This window comes from Nannobrachium achirus (assembly GCF_963921795.1).
Source record: "Nannobrachium achirus genome assembly, chromosome: 17".
Lineage (NCBI taxonomy): Eukaryota > Metazoa > Chordata > Actinopteri > Myctophiformes > Myctophidae > Nannobrachium > Nannobrachium achirus.
This window is the reverse complement of record NC_137824.1, coordinates 38,626,630-38,644,664: the sequence shown is the minus strand read 5'-3', so window position 1 is coordinate 38,644,664 and position 18,035 is coordinate 38,626,630. Positions and strand designations below refer to the sequence as shown.

Sequence of the window (18,035 nt, the reverse complement as noted above, 5' to 3'; positions counted from 1 at the left end):
CTGCATCTAGCTTGAGGCAAAATGTTTAACCAGCTCTGTGTGTGTGTGTGTGTGCAGGCAGGCGGCTGTGTGTGCAGGCGGGTGGGCGGGCGGGCGGGCTGGGGGGGGGGGGGGACAGTATCTCTGTAGCCATTAAACGAAACGGGTTTCTTACATTGATGCTCCTACATCATGCAAGCACCAGTTAAAGTTACTTTCCATCCCTCATATACTGTGTGCACAGTGCACATCCCATAACCCACACACTGCACATCATTTTGGAGCTCATATCTTTGAACGGGTAAGGGCTAGTTGTAATAATTATACTGTTTCACATCTCTTCCATCTCACTACAATAGCGTGTTTGTCGTGTCTGCCATAACTGTGTGAACCTTATGGGCTACATAAAAGTCAATGCTGCCTAATTAAGTTTAGATTGCTGACTTTGCAGCACATAGCAGCCCACTCATCCTTAACATCATGAACTCTCAAATTGTTACAGCCTACTACTTTAAGGAACAGGTCATTGGGTTAAGAGGATGGTAAACTATTTGATATTTGGCCAACGGTTTATTGACTGACTCAAACCTGTTGGCAGCTGAAGTATACGCACAGTATATTCTCTACAGTTCTGTTTGCTAGATGGATAAAATCAGCTTCTGTAAGGAGTCTGTGTCAAGACAAGGGATTAAAGAAATATTGAGATAGCATCCACCCAACAGCATAATGATGCCATGCACTGTGCGAGCAAGAGAAAATAACACACACAAAACAATGATTGTTTTTAGCCTAAATAATAAAGTGAAAGCAAGCAAGTTTATTTGTATAGCACAGCACACCCAAACATTCATCCTCAAAAGTTAAGGAAATAAGTTATTATGCAAACATTTTAATCACTCTTGAAACGTAAACAGTCACAAAGTAAACCGTACTGATCCAGTAAGTCCTGGATTACGGTGCATTATTTGCAAGGAACAGCAGCAAATGGATTCCAGCGAAAACCAAAACACCTGTCGTGCGCTACTTTATTAATAAGGAGCTCTCTGGTATCTTTGTGGAATATTCAAAGCTTGGACACATTGTTTGTCACTGCGGGAGATAAGAGTTGTAATGGACATGCATTATTCATTCACTCCTGCCTTGCATAGATTTAGAGGAGGGAGGTAGAATCAATTTGCCTGAACCAGCAGTGAGAGAGCTGTCTGGCAGGACTGATGTCTTTTAATTAGATGATGTTATAGATATGAGTGATGGCTGCCACACCATAGATAGGCAGCCTGCTGTCATCCTTGAATAATTTGCTGAATGATGGCTGGCCCAGTGCATTGTGGGTAGACAGATAAAAAAAAGAAAAATAAATGGCATAACCCCTAGCCCATGCACCCCATTGGACAGAAAGCACTGCAGAACAAGAGTGCACATACTGTAACGCTTCTTATGTCTTAAAATATGAACAGTGTCAACACTATGAAAGCAGACATATTGTGGGTAATAAGTACAGGGAACCCCTTAAGTACTGCAGTGAATTAACAAGACTGCACTCTGTCGAGGTGCCAACTTGCTCCTTGTGCACTCGTGGCCATGTATGGCCTACTTGTGCGCCAGCAGAGCGCGCAAGTATGTACGTATGTGGGAAGGCAAGATGGCACTCTGCCAACATGCCAACTCATACTCGCGCCTAATCACTTATATCAAGTTGGTGGTGGTGATGTCACTCTGTTCTTTTCAAGGGTTTTCCCGTTGGATGACGTAAACACGAATTGGTACACATTATCTCTCGAGCCATGTAATTACGATATTGTGCAGTATATCAGTCAGATTTGTCCGATTTCATTCCAAATGGCTATGACTGTCTTCCATAGTTTACGGGCCCTGGGTTGGCAACCTTAGCCTGGCGGACCCATCCATGAAGCACACTTTTCTAGTTTCTCAAACTAGCCTATTCCCAGCTGGATGTGTCCCAAAGAAACCCTTTGTTTTCTACATAATAATAGCTACTTATGTACAACAATAGCACTCAGTCTGTACATGGATCTTTTTTTTTTGCTTTGAATTTTAAAATGTTTTGTTCAACAAGATAATCTTCACAAATAACGTACATTTGAATGTTTTCTGAACCACACACAATTAATAGAATATTTATTAACACATAGGCTGCTCAGGTTTATAACATTTCTAGCTGTTGCTGCTGCCGCCGTTCACTCACGCTTTATTTTGAAGAGCCTCGGAAGCTTTGTGCGTGTGCACGTGGGTGTCCACTGACGATTGAGGAAGATAATCCCTTTGTTTACAAAAGCTCGCGAAACTAAAATCCAAACGGGAGCCGACCATCGCGTTATAGTGTCGCCGTGAAAACAATCAGATCTCTGCTTCCCTGGCGTTCTTTTCACCTCATTCAGAGATAAAGCCCTTTTTATGTTTCAGAGTAGAATGGAAAACAATGCAACCAGCGTGTGCCTTTTTTTCCTCTCTCCCTCTCTCTCTCTCTGCTACGGGGTGACGTATGGACTCGGGTCATTCAGAGGGCAGGCAGCTGCACGTACAGTTAACCCTTCGTTGTCTCGTTCAGGGACGAGACAACTCCTTTTGGCATGGTGACACCTAGTGACCTTAACTCGTTACTGAACGAGTTTGGCTCCTTGGGAGTTAAGGACATAAAAACTTGCAATATTAAAGATTATAATTACTGTCTCACTTAGCACAAAAACTCTCTCTGGTGTATGTTAATCACAAACGCGAACAATAGGCACTTTGAACGCTTTGATAAAAGTACTAATCCTAATTAAATAGCATTTCATTCATTAAAATAAGTTCTGGATTGCAGATTTTATGGTTAATCATTTCCCAGATTGTGTCCTGGGTAGCTTTAAGTATCTAACTTGTGCGCCAAGACTTGATCAAAGAAGTAATAATGTCCGCCTGTCTGCGTTCATTGCTCACAGTAAAATCTTGGTGATCTGAGTGTCACAGTGTTTAGTAACACTGAGGATTTTAATTGATGTGTTCCAACATTCTCATACTTCTTTCTTACTTACATGGAACACTAATGTTGTTCAAATGGATCTACTCTACACTGCAGTACACTTGAATAAACCTAATTTATCTAATGCTTTTCAAAGCTGTGCTATGAATTATTTTAGAAACACATATACAGGTAATAGTATACAGTACAACAATGAGACAATTTGGTTTGATTGCGGTGGTGTTTTCTTTTATTTGTTTTTATTTTTTATTTTTGAGGATAGAGAATATAAATTGCAGACTTGAATGAATTCTAAGCAAGGAAACAAAAGAGTGGGCTCTCTTCTCCACTAGTCCCTCCCTAACGTTTTAGTCTAGTTTTTATTTTGTTGACAAAATTGTCAATATATTTTGTCTTAGTTTTAGTCATCACAGCTTAGTTTTTATGTAGTTTTTATTTAGTTTTCGTCAGTGAAAAAAACGCAGTCGACAAAAATATTTCGTCATAGTTTTAGTCGACGAAATCAACACTGCTGCGAGCTTTAAGAGCTGCTATTTTCAGTGTGTGACTCTGGCACGCAACTAAAGCATAAAACAGATATCTTCGCAAAAACAAAATTGGCTTCAATAAAGATGCACTTAAGTGCTTGCGTGTGCACGCCCACACAAGAGATTGAGAGATTGTGAGAGATTCATGGCCTCTGCATGCTGCAGCATAAGTGCCCGTATTATTTACTCATTGCAGTGAGATAGGGGCATTTTTCATTAGTTGTTTTCCACAAGGTGGCCATGATAAAAATTAGTCCAATTAGGTTTCAGCTCCGACTGCCTTGCATGCTAATGCAGAGGCGTCCCTCAGGATGACTCCAACAGCTGCTCTGTCAGCTTCCATGCTGGAGGGACCTCTCATCTTTCACACACACCTCTGTGTTTGTCGTCTCAGCACTGAGGGAGTTTATTTGCGTTATTCTGTTGACTTTTACCTAATTTCTGCATTTGAGGCTACAAACATAAGCCTAGAAACAACACTCGCCTATTAGTGGATCCGCAGATATGTTTTCATGTGAGGTGAGACGGCTACTTAGTTTGTGGGGAGGATAATTCCCATTACTGTTCTGTAAATTAAAGGATTCGCCTATGTTTAACTAAAAGTTGAGATCTATTTGATCTGTAAATCCTATTTGATCCCTCACAATGAAAATGTAATTATGTGGATATTATAACAGAACGATTTACCGCTTTTTATTTAACACCAACAACATCATGAATTCCACAGTACGTTAAAATAAATATTTCCACTGCAAAGATGAAGAGAATATAAGCATCTGACAGCAGGTTGTTTGGTTCTAACAGCCGAGTCAATGCAGACGTCTCCTTCAACAGGCATGCTTCCACGTATCATCAGACCTGTAAGAGCATCACAGGAGAACCACATGAATGTGTATTCTGTCCTCTCAGCTTGAAGCGCTATCAGTCTGACTGCTGAACACCATTACATTCTGGAACACTCTTATCTCTGCCGCAAAAATGTCAGCTTTGCAAAGCCACTGGACCATGCAACCATTTCCAGCTCAGTGATACTACTGAACTGTGTGTGTGTGTGTGTGTGTGTGTGTGTGTGTGTGTGTGTGTGTGTGTGTGTGTGTGTGTGTGTGTGTGTGTGTGTGTGTGTGTGTGTGTGTGTGTGTGTGTGTGTGTGTGTGTGTGTGTGTGTGTGTGTGTGTGTGTGTGTGTGCACGACACGTGCATGTGTGGGGGAGAGAGAGTGAGGGAGTGATCGAGAATGATATAGAACAAAGTGTGTGGTCAGAGGTACAGGAGGTGTTGCTGGCTAAACCCTGTGCTATATGTCACAAACACGCACGCATACGCATGCACACACACACACACACACACACACACACACACACACACACACACACACACACACGCACACACACACACACTCGTGCACATACACTCCTGTTTTCTAGCACTTGTTGATTTACAGTACTGTGGCTCTGACCACCTTTCACCGCTGGCAGCTCTGAGAGAGTAAATCAAACAGGTGTTCGACCACCGTTAATCACTAATTACTGAGCAGACAGAGATGATTGATCCCTCCCACAGGGGACTTGGAACCACGGGACCCCTGGATCAGAGCCAAGACCACTTATACAGTATATCCTCAGTCCTCACACTCCATTTCCACCAAAGCAGTTTGAGGGCCAGTTCAGAGCGGTGCCTGCCTAATCTCAAACCAGTTTCCATGTTTTTCGTAGCTCTGCCAGTCACTTATTGAGATAGGAGCTGGGGACGGTATTATCAAGACCAATGAAGACCAAAGCTGCTTAATTGCCTGTACTTGTGAACTTCCGGTACATTCAAATTGGTGTCATATCTGGGTGACGTTCTGGATAATCTATCTATAAATGCGACAAATCTCTGTCTGTCTGTCTGTTTGTTTGTAATCCGCGTATCTCGAGAACCGTTCGTCCCACCGGCTTCAGACTCGGCACGCGCGTTCCCCGCCGCCGCGCGGAGTGCAGTGCCGGGCCTCGACCCGACCCGACTCGCGGCTTTCCCGAACCGGCGCGAAACGTTCGGAATCTCCTTATGCGGAGCTGATTGTTGACATCAGGCTGTTCCGGAGGAAATCGGCGCAAGCGCTGAGTCATTGTGACATCACTTCATAAAAGGCTCTGACATCACGTACGCCACATGAGTCAACACAACCCTTCTTCCCACCGGCACGCGCGTTCTCCAGATATGGGCATAAAGTCTGACATCAGAGTTTTCCGCAACCGGTACTGTGTGTGCAGAGATCTTCATATATGGGCATAAGTGGACAAAGACAAACAGATGGTCAAAACGGGTCCTATGACAACAGGTATATTGGGGTTTGCATTAAAGGCTGGGGCATTCATGGGGTTTGCATTAAAGGGTGGGGCATTCATTCCCTATTTCAAATTCGGCACGTGCGTTCCCCACCGCAGCAGGTAGTGCAGTGCTCGGCCTCGACCCGACCCGATACACGATTTTCTGGAACCAGCACGAAAGGTTCGGATTCTGATGTCTGACATCAGGATTTTCTGGAACTGGCACTGTGTCTGCATAGATCTCCATATATGGGCATAAAATGGATGCAGACAGACAAATACAGATATCTCCATATATGGGCATAAATGGACACAGGCAAACAGATGGTCAAAGATCTCCATATATGGGCATAAAGTGGACGCAGACAGACAGATACAGATATCTCCATATATGGGCATAAATGGACACAGGCAAACAGATGGTCAAAACGGGTCCTATGACAACAGGTATAATGGGGTTTGCATTAAGTTTGTCTCCTCCTCCATCTGTTTGTCTGTGTCCCTTTATTCCCATTATGGAGATCTCTGTATCTGTCTGTGCCTCCGACTGTGTTGCAGACACAGTGCCGGTTCCCCCTTTAATGCAAACCCCATTATACCTGTTGTCATAGGACCCGTTTTGACCATCTGTCCGCAACCGGTACTGTGTGTGCAGAGATCTTCATATATGGGCATAAGTGGACAAAGACAAACAGATGGTCAAAACGGGTCCTATGACAACAGGTATATTGGGGTTTGCATTAAAGGCTGGGGCATTCATGGGGTTTGCATTAAAGGGTGGGGCATTCATTCCCTATTTCAAATTCGGCACGTGCGTTCCCCACCGCAGCAGGTAGTGCAGTGCTCGGCCTCGACCCGACCCGATACACGATTTTCTGGAACCAGCACGAAAGGTTCGGATTCTGATGTCTGACATCAGGATTTTCTGGAACTGGCACTGTGTCTGCATAGATCTCCATATATGGGCATAAAATGGATGCAGACAGACAAATACAGATATCTCCATATATGGGCATAAATGGACACAGGCAAACAGATGGTCAAAGATCTCCATATATGGGCATAAAGTGGACGCAGACAGACAGATACAGATATCTCCATATATGGGCATAAATGGACACAGGCAAACAGATGGTCAAAACGGGTCCTATGACAACAGGTATAATGGGGTTTGCATTAAGTTTGTCTCCTCCTCCATCTGTTTGTCTGTGTCCCTTTATTCCCATTATGGAGATCTCTGTATCTGTCTGTGCCTCCGACTGTGTTGCAGACACAGTGCCGGTTCCCCCTTTAATGCAAACCCCATTATACCTGTTGTCATAGGACCCGTTTTGACCATCTGTTTGAAAAAGCGACAGAAATCTCATATATGGGCATAAAATGGACGCAGATAAACATATATCTCCATATATGGCATATATGGGCATACAATGGATGCAGAATCACAAAGATCTCCATATACGGGCATAAAAGGGACACAGACAGACAGATACAGAGATCTCCATATATGGGCATAAAATGGACGCAGATAGACAGATATCTCCATATATGGGCATATATGGGCATAAAATGGACCCAGAACTATAACTGCAGTGATCTCCATATATGGACATAAAATGGACACCGACAGACAGACAGATACAGATATCTCCATATATGGGCATAAATGGACACAGGCAGACAAATGGTCAAAACGGGTCCTATGAAAACAGGTATAATGGGGTTTGCATTAACACATTGACCGCCATTTTAACATACCTCCGTACTCCCACCTGCCATTCGTCTCCATAGACTTCCATGCCTAGATAATGCACCACGTGTGTCCACATTGCTCACAGCTTTCAAACAAAAAAATCCGAATGGAAATCCGTTCAGGCATTCATGAGATAACAGCCACTATGTTTAACAAAGATGGCTGCCAAAATGGCTGCCATGCTTGAAAGATGGGGTTGCTATGGGGGTTAAACATGCAATTTCGCGATTGCTATCATGCCTACTCCATTTTTTGGGGTCCAAAAATTTTTTTGAAAAAAAAATTTTTTTGAAAAAAGATTTTTTTTTTTTTTTTTTTAATTCTCGGGACTATCGGGCCTGGTGGGGAAAGACATTGGAATAATCTCGGGACTATCGGGCCTGGCAGGGAATGAGTTAAAGGGCGGGGCATTCATTCCCTATTTACATTGTTCCGAGTTGGCCAGGTCGCCGACCCCGCGCGGAGTGCAGTGCCGGGCCTCGACCCGACCCGACTCGCGGCTTTCCCGAACCGGCGCGAAACGTTCGGAATCTCCTTATGCGGAGCTGATTGTTGACATCAGGCTGTTCCGGAGGAAATCGGCGCAAGCGCTGAGTCATTGTGACATCACTTCATAAAAGGCTCTGACATCACGTACGCCACATGAGTCAACACAAAATCTCTGTGAATGTGTATGTATGTATGTAATCCGCGTATCTCGAGAACCCTTCTTCCCACCGGCACGCGCGTTCTCCAGATATGGGCATAAAGTCTGACATCAGAGTTTTCCGCAACCGGTACTGTGTGTGCAGAGATCTTCATATATGGGCATAAGTGGACAAAGACAAACAGATGGTCAAAACGGGTCCTATGACAACAGGTATATTGGGGTTTGCATTAAAGGCTGGGGCATTCATGGGGTTTGCATTAAAGGGTGGGGCATTCATTCCCTATTTCAAATTCGGCACGTGCGTTCCCCACCGCAGCAGGTAGTGCAGTGCTCGGCCTCGACCCGACCCGATACACGATTTTCTGGAACCAGCACGAAAGGTTCGGATTCTGATGTCTGACATCAGGATTTTCTGGAACTGGCACTGTGTCTGCATAGATCTCCATATATGGGCATAAAATGGATGCAGACAGACAAATACAGATATCTCCATATATGGGCATAAATGGACACAGGCAAACAGATGGTCAAAGATCTCCATATATGGGCATAAAGTGGACGCAGACAGACAGATACAGATATCTCCATATATGGGCATAAATGGACACAGGCAAACAGATGGTCAAAACGGGTCCTATGACAACAGGTATAATGGGGTTTGCATTAAGTTTGTCTCCTCCTCCATCTGTTTGTCTGTGTCCCTTTATTCCCATTATGGAGATCTCTGTATCTGTCTGTGCCTCCGACTGTGTTGCAGACACAGTGCCGGTTCCCCCTTTAATGCAAACCCCATTATACCTGTTGTCATAGGACCCGTTTTGACCATCTGTTTGAAAAAGCGACAGAAATCTCATATATGGGCATAAAATGGACGCAGATAAACATATATCTCCATATATGGCATATATGGGCATACAATGGATGCAGAATCACAAAGATCTCCATATACGGGCATAAAAGGGACACAGACAGACAGATACAGAGATCTCCATATATGGGCATAAAATGGACGCAGATAGACAGATATCTCCATATATGGGCATAAAATGGACCCAGAACTATAACTGCAGTGATCTCCATATATGGACATAAAATGGACACCGACAGACAGACAGATACAGATATCTCCATATATGGGCATAAATGGACACAGGCAGACAAATGGTCAAAACGGGTCCTATGAAAACAGGTATAATGGGGTTTGCATTAAAGGGCGGGGCATTCATTCCCTATTTACATTGTTCCGAGTTGGCCAGGTCGCCGACTAGACGCTGGGCCGCCCGAAGGGCGGCCCAGCTTCTAGTAATTCTAATAATTCTAATCGTTATTGTCCCCAAATAGATATTTGTCTTCACAGTCAACAAGAACAAAAATCAACACATATAGCATAAAACAACATACTTTAGGGCTATCACATGACACAACACTATGACCATACATGAGGTCCCCACTACATACAGAAGACCATCCTATCAACGGCAGTTTGTTTAATGCTGCAATTGCTGAGGGGACAAAACTCCTGCTGAAACAAACCCCTTTCCACTTCAAGGTCCTGTATGTATCTTCGCCCAGATGGCATGTTTCTAGTTCCACATGCTTAGGCAATATTTTATACTTTCAATTTTATCCCAAATAATGTAAATCTACAAGCTCGCAACACAGCACATGACGACGTGTTGAGAGCTTGTAGATAGGAACTCCATTAATGTTTTTAAAGCACATATCTGCAGAAATGGTTTACAGCCAAATCAAACTAAAAAAGAAAAAAGAAAAAAAAAAAGATTAATAATCGATGTCCCTCATCTGGTTATAATGGAAACAAACAAAAACTCTCTCAGAGCTTCATCGTTTTGTCACAAAGAGCCAAAACGGACCCACTTGATGCACACACGACAAACTGTAAATTGAGAGCAAAGAAAACAAGTGATAGAGAATAACTAGTAACTAGTAGCTACAGTAGGATACCATCTGTCGACTGCCTACCGGTACATGATATCTACAGGTAAATAACAAGCTTAGCTTCTGCGTCTGCTTGCTTCCTTTAACTGCGTTGCTGTTCATCTTCCTAACTGCCTCCCTGTTTGCCTTCCTACTGTACCTGCCTTGTCTGTCCCTGTTATCTTAAATCTTACACACACCATCTTACACACACGCAACGCAACACACACAGATTTGCAGCAAATGGAGATGGGGGGAGCGATTTCCCTGGTACACATTAAGATAAAGAAAAGAGGCTGGAATTGAACAGTTTAGACAGAGAGTTATTGAGGGAGATTTCTGTCAAAATGTCTCCTCGACCCAACACAACACCAACACCTCTCCACCTCAGACTCACAAAGCTGTTTCACTGCCGTGAGGTGCTGGTTACACCGATGTTATCAGTGTTAGGGGTAAAAGTACTCATTATAAATAATGTCCCATTTAAAGTTTTGAAACATATAAAAAGCTTTTGAAAATAGCACATCCACAATGCGTTGTGAGCTTGTGGATGTGCTATTTTGCAACACAACGCTTTGTGATCTTGTGGATTGGCTATTTTCAAATGTATGTATTGTAATAATAATCAAATGTATGTTTTGTAATAATAATCCAAGTAAAGTAAGGTAAAGTAAGGTTTTCAAATAATTGTGGTAGAGTTAAAGTACAATATTTGCCTCTGAGATGTAGTCGAGTAGAAGTAAAAGTATTGACAAATGGAAATACTCCAGTACAAATACCTCAAAATTGTACTTAAGTACAGTATAAATAAATGTACTGTACATAGTTACTTTACACCACTGGGGGAGGGGGGGGGTATTGGCGTATCGGCCAATACACATGATCCTACATCACTATTCACCGTGAAATGCGTTGAGCACCTCAGATGTTAGAGGAATAATAATTGCGTTAGAGTAGGAGTGTCATTGTTGTTATGAAATGTCACCTCCCAGGAGGTATGTTTTATTGAGTCAGTTCCACAACGTTCCCAGAAGGCTCAGAAATGAATTGAAGCTTCACAGGACTGCAGCCATGTGTATCTTGGCTTCGCAACACTAATCATCATGACACTGCGCTCTCTCAGCTTTGGTTTACACTTTTGGAAACACTTTCGTTGGAGTGTGGACAGTAAAAAAAAAAACATATTCATCCATCCATCTTTTTCCATTTATGCAGAGTGGAGCTGTGGACGCAGCAGTTCCAGTTAAGAATCCCAGACTTACCTTTCCTTTGCGATGCAATTGTCAGCTTATAGATCTATTTTCTAAATATTTGCAAACTTGAAATGACACCTTTTGCATAATGAGTACTTGTAACTTATTTCTACATTTCAGCATTGACGCTTTTACTTAAGTATTAAACGTGAGTACTTTTTCCACCATTGCTGTATATTCACCCCACCTGATCCTTTGTCAGCCCGTGGCCTCTGGCCATACCTGGGAGGAGTGGAGCAGCTGCTCTACTCTACTCCGAGACTCTCACGGATGACTGAGCTTCTCAGCTTATCCCCGAGGGAGATGCCAGCCATCCTCCTGAGAAAACCCATTTCTGCCACTTGTATCCGCGATCTCGTTTCAGTCAAGAGTCAAGACCCATGTCTCATATAGCCTTTGGCGAGATCAGAAGCCAGACTGACCGGTAGATAGACTTTCTGACTCAGCTCTCTTTTCATCACACTGGTGAGGTACAGCGAAAGCGGCATTGCTCCTCCTGCTCAAATTCTCCGTCTTATCTCGCACTCCGTCCTCCCCTAACTCATGAACAGGACCCTGAGATACTTGAACTCCTTCACTCCTTCCCGACTCCTTCCCTCAGGACCAGGGATGTGCAGAGAATGTTAGAGAGGCAGGGCTGACATTTCTAGAAGGGCCTTTTGGTGAAAATATTGAAAATAGCAGACCTCCAAGCTGTGATCTTGGAGGTCGGCTATTTTCAGTGCTTGATACCACACTGAACTAAACAAGTCAAGAACATAAACAAGTCAATACAGGAGATATGCTGTACGGTATGGATTTCTACATAGAGAGGGCAGAGAGGGAGAGTTTGGACAAGGCAATGCTCTTGAATGCTGCCTTCAGGTATGGCATGGAAAGAGGGCATTTGCATTTCTTTCACCGTAGTAAGAACTACATTCATGGTCTGGAGAGGGCACTTTTATACAGATGCATGGGTAAAAGGGCAGGGGCTGTGTTTGAACCTCATAATAACATGAATGTTCTTTCACAGTCACACCTTGTACCCTGGCAGTTGAAACCAAAATGTTTGTTGCTCTGAACCAATGGTTGAGGTCATGTGAGTCATGAGAACTGGCAAGATTTAACAGGTATTAGATCTGCATTCTTCACTAGGCCAACTCAACTCCCAACCCTCACTCAAGCTTCATGAAATTCTTGTTCTTAATTGCATCATTTCACTGAAGGGAATGATGAGCCAATCAATCATACATTATGTATGCTCGCACAGAAACGTTTGGTCGAGTAAAATGATTTTCAACATGACCAAGTTCCCTTTTACCCGAAACAAAATGAGGGAAATGTGTTCCAAACACATAGATTGAATTAAGTTTTAACGAGGCTCTGCAGAAGCAGAGAGCCTAGCTGTTTTTGATGAACATCTATGGGATTACACGTGGTACAATTCTACGCTATTCCCTTCAAAGCACAGCTCACTCATTCTGACTGTTGTTACGTTGTCTTTGTCTCACGCACACACGCACGCACGCACGCACAGACAGACACTTTTTTGTATTGATCCAACATCTTACAAGATCTCAGTCCCAGGGTATTTCACATTGTCTTGAATTATATGTGTTGTGTATCTATTCAATCCCATGAAGTTTCAATGATCTCTTTCAGGATCAATAGAAATGATGGCTTACTGTTGTGACAGGAGCTCCTCTCTCCCGGAGGCAGAAACAACATAGTTTAACTTGAAAGAGTGTTGTTAATTAAGTACCAGCTGTCTTTTTATAGCCGCATAATCTGGTAAATTAAATCACCTTTTATAGATTTGATCTTAAAATTATGTGTACAAACCAGAAAGATGCAATTCTGGGAAATTGCAAGTGTGGTTTGTGGTGACGCGAGTCACACTTGCAAATGAATTCCTTCTTAACTCACTTAGCGCCGAGCGACTTTCGGGGCGACTAACTAATGATGGCGTTTAGTGCCGAGCGACTCGGAGCGACTTTTATATAAAAGCATTGTTTAAGCTTTTAATTTGGGTTGATAGACGGAGCGGAACGGTTAGCTTACCTTCGACTAGCATACAGATGAAAACCGTGAAAAAAAAGGATACGATTATGACGTCACCTTTAAGCCATAGCTTCCTGTTTACGTAGGCCTCTGTTAGCCGCTAGGCTCAATGCAAACCATCCGACCCTCACGTAGCTTCACTAGGTCGGATTTTGATTCGGAAACTTTCTGTGTGGCATCTATATACGTTCCGATGCCCATACCAATGGTGGTTTGAGACGATCAAGCACGAATTGAGCAGTATTGAGCTCAAATGGCGGCCCGCGGCCTGTCCATTGAATGTCAATGGAGAGCATGTCATTGTACCATCCTGTTATGTCATGAACCTTGTTTTTTATTCTGACTTAACATGGGACCATGGAAAGTCAATGGGCTATGGCTCACTCTAGTGGTCATCTTGTGGCATCTGCAGGCACGTGTACCTGTTTATGTAATGTGATTTTGGGGATTCAATATAGCTATTTCCTGGCGTTATAAGCGCAGATTCATATTGAAATCTGGCTCGCTCGGCGCTAAGTGAGTTAACCATTTCAATTTTCCCCATTCAAGTCAATGGGGAAAATCCTGCAAACCTCATCCTTCTCTCTCTGATCTTGTCTGCTAGTAAGAGAAAGTTAGCCTATTGCTACATCAATCTGGGAACTAAATCTAAATCACTAGCTTTCTTCACAAATGTGTTCATAAAGGTGTCTACTATCACCTCTGAACTTTGTCAAACCCAACTCCCTTGACATACTTTGTGGGAGCCAATCAAAGTTATTGGGTGTCCCGAGGGCCTGGGATTAAAGGGGGAAAAATAAAAAATGGCCAATATGAGCGTATGAGGTGTGTAATTTGGGTATTTTTGGGCTGCTGAATCCATTCCAACCATTCGTTTTCAGTTAAAATGACTCCTTGGCCATAAAATAGGCCACACCTAATTTTGTGTGTCCATGAGATATATAATATTGGCAATAAAAAAAAAGGTTGGAGTAGTGTTTGAATTCATGAAAACTATTCAAGATCAGGTGGGTAATCACACATGACACACAGGATAACATGATACAATCTGACAAGGAACATTCAAACACAGGGTTTAAAACATAGGGACTAACAGGACACAGGTGAACTCGAATGACATGATTGGCTAAGCCTTAGCCAATTAGGCCTTTTTTATGGCCAAGGAGTCATTTTTACTTATAACTAATGGTTGGAATGGATTCAGCATCCCAACAATACCCTAATTCATACGTTCATATTGGCCATGTTTTATTTTTCTCCCTTTAATCCCAGGCCCTGGGTATCCCGATACCCCCAACTTTGATTGTCTTCCACAAAGTATGTCAAGGGAGTTGGGTTTGACAAAGTTCAGAGGTGATAGTAGACACCTTTGTGAACACATTTGTGAAGAAAGCTAATGATTTAGATTTAGTTCCCAGATTGATGTAGCAATAGGCTAACTTTCCCTAACTATGTGTCCAGTGGAAGGCCTCTGTAGAGGCTGACTTTTGCTGCTGTGCTGTGAGCGTCCATGTCTCAGCCCTGTACAGCAGTACAGACACTGCAGCCACCAACAGCCAACCTGCTGCGTTAGCTCACATTCCCAGTTCAAAGACAGCCAACATAGGGGACACATTCAATTGAATGGGAAGGTTAAATGCATTCTCAGGCTCACCACTAAAAGGACCACCAGAGGTCCAGGGTAATTGAAGCCCTTCTTCGTGGAGATTCTCCGGGCTGCAGCTATAACACCATTCGCTGGCCCTCCGTTTTCATTAGGGTTTTTGTATTTCATGCCCCCTGGAGCAGAACAAATTGAGGCTTCCTTTTGCACCGCTGCTCATTGCCCCAAGAGGGAGATTAAAAAGCACTCTCACACAGGAACGTTGTATAACAGCACGGGACGCTGAGAAGCATCATTGTACATATCGTTGTTGTCGGGTGGAAACCTTGTATGTCCAAAACCGTTCGTTTTGAATTTATCGTTGTAAAAATAACAGAATAATTGAAAATAACTGATCTACAAGCACACAACGCCTCACACCGCGAGGCGTTGTGTGCTTGTAGATCTGCTATTTTCACTAGTTTTGTGCGACAGTCTTGTATGATGAAGCAGGGCTTTCATTTACGAAAAAACGTACACATTTGAAACTTGAAGATACAAGGTTTCTGCCCAACAGTGACGATATCCACCCCTTTAACCTGATGTACGTGCGCTCACATACAAACAGACAAACACACATATACACACACACACACACACACACACACACACACACACACACACACACACACACACACACACACACACACACACACACACACACACACTCTCTGTTGTGGGCATTCCGGCTGAATGTTTCCTGCCGGTGTTGGGCTAAACATAATCTCTTTAGTCACGCTCCATCAAATCCAGGCGTCTCCTACGAGAACATCTGACCTACATCTCAAGGTTGCATGTAGGTACATTAGCATGGAGCTGACCCCTGGTCACTGGTCTCTGTGCAGACGGGTCCCACCTGAAGGCTATTAGTCACTCCTTACGGGGAGAAGTTTGAGGTCGGGTTGCAGATTTAACCACAGACAAAATGTAACACACATATTAAGTCCTTGCGAGGTTTGAGTTATGATCCCAGCATTGTGGTGGGCTTCTATAATAATTAACGTTAGGGGTGGTTATAAATAAACACGATAGCTGATGCATAACCTCGCCTACCAGTCTTTCTCTGGAGAAAGCCTGGTGTTGTTTGTCCTACATGTACGTTTGCTTCTTGTGTGTCTCGCGGGTCACGCCTTACTCTGCTGCGCATAGTAGCTTGGTGGTGAAGTGCTGTTATATCATTCATAAGTAAATAAAATGTTCTCCCTGTTATTGTAGAGCAGTGGATTTAGATCCTTTTAGAGGATCTAAATTGACCCATACAAGTCTGTAACTCTATGTACAAATGGAACAAATTGGTTTCATTTGTCAGAGTTAAGGAAGACCTTGAAATGTAAATGTTTGAGAATCACTGTTGTAGAGCATAATGAAGCAGCAGGGTATTCTAATCAGTTGTGCCCGTGTGTGTGATACTGTACTATATGTGTGTGATTCTCATTGTTCATTCTTTTTGTCCATGACGTTACGTCCCCCCACAACTGACCAGAGATAGGGTCATCAATCATGATCTTTTACTGCCAATACAATACTGCAGATTGTATATCCTTTTCACTTTCACTCAAAAAAACCTTTTGGTCATTTTGACTCCTGACGCCCACCTAATACGTGAGCAGGACGTGTTTTTTGATAACCTTTTTCATTTATTTCATTCATCATTTTCTTTTTTCTTTTTTTTTTTCCTTCTACTTTTTATTTAATTTATCTGAATAAATGATATTATTGAATATTTAGAGGGTGTCAGGAGTCACCTGAAAAAAGGACGGGTGTTTTCATTGAATCTATCATGGTTAAATTGGAGATTGAAGTTACAATGGGTTTGTATCCACAAGTTTCCAACGTCCCATCAAGCGTTGCGCAGAAGGTGGGTGGCAGTTCCGGCGTCGCAGCCAAATGTGATCTACAAGCTCACGTTGCGTCGCAGATGCAACCGCTATGCAACCGTTATGTCAGCTGTTCTCCGGATGTGTCCCACTCATAATTCTGCAATAATTCCCACAGAAACAGGTGGATAGGAAGGGGCCAAATCGCAAATGGGGGAAAATGAATCTCAAATATCGTCTCTGTCGGGTGAAAACCCTGTATGTCCAAAACCGTTCGTTTTGCATTCATCATTTTAAAAATGATGAATGCATTTGAAACTTGGAGATACGAGGTTTCCGCTCGACAACGACGATATCTAAATACTGAATCAAGCAATTCAAAAACTGCCCTGGGTGTTCCATGAAGCCTGATTAGACGATAAAATGAAGTGAAATATTCCTTTAATTGTGTGTTCTGCCACACTGCAGGTCAATACCATTTGGAACTTATAATAAATAATAATAATAAGGATAATCCTATATTTAAACCTGTATAATAAATGGATGCTTTTAAAAAACCTTAAACTCTATTTGACCTTAGCTGCGTCCCCACAGGGAAAACAGTCTCTCCTAACAGTGCTGGCTTCTACGTTGTGCTACTTCCAAAGGGGAAACAACAGAAGTGCTAGCAAGCTTTTAACACCCAGAGTGTAGGGTACTAGAAGTTAAAAGTATTTCAGCTTTTAGCAAATGATGTTTCACACATGCAGGGACCAATTTGTAAAGAAAACAGAGGGAATGGGGGATATGTCGCAAATTCGCAATGCAACACATTGTGAGCTTAGATTGGCTTTTTGAATGTATTTTTGTAAATAGAAATACAGGTTTAATATAGTTCAAATACATGTTTGAATTAAATTGTTAAATTGTGACCTTTTAATCATAAATATGAAATATTTATGATTACTCACCAGCTAATATACCCCTCATTCAGTCTGACCAGAAGGGATAAAACATATCCCCACCGTTAATTGCCAAATAAAACCCGGTAGACAAGTATTCAGTAATTTCTTAACTAAAGTATCAGAGGTGACTAGTCCTCTGATGGACTGGTTCGTAGAATATAGAAAAATGCATTGTAGTTAGTGTAGTGCATTGTTTGATTA

General features: G+C 42.7%; 1 protein-coding gene across 1 annotated transcript in view; it reads left to right on the top strand.

Annotated features, from left to right (window-relative positions):
- fstl5 (follistatin-like 5) overlaps nucleotides 1-18,035 on the top strand; it is a gene marked incomplete at both ends in the record, with an annotated part of 162,280 nt that overhangs the window by 81,048 nt on the left and 63,197 nt on the right. The window lies entirely within an intron of this gene.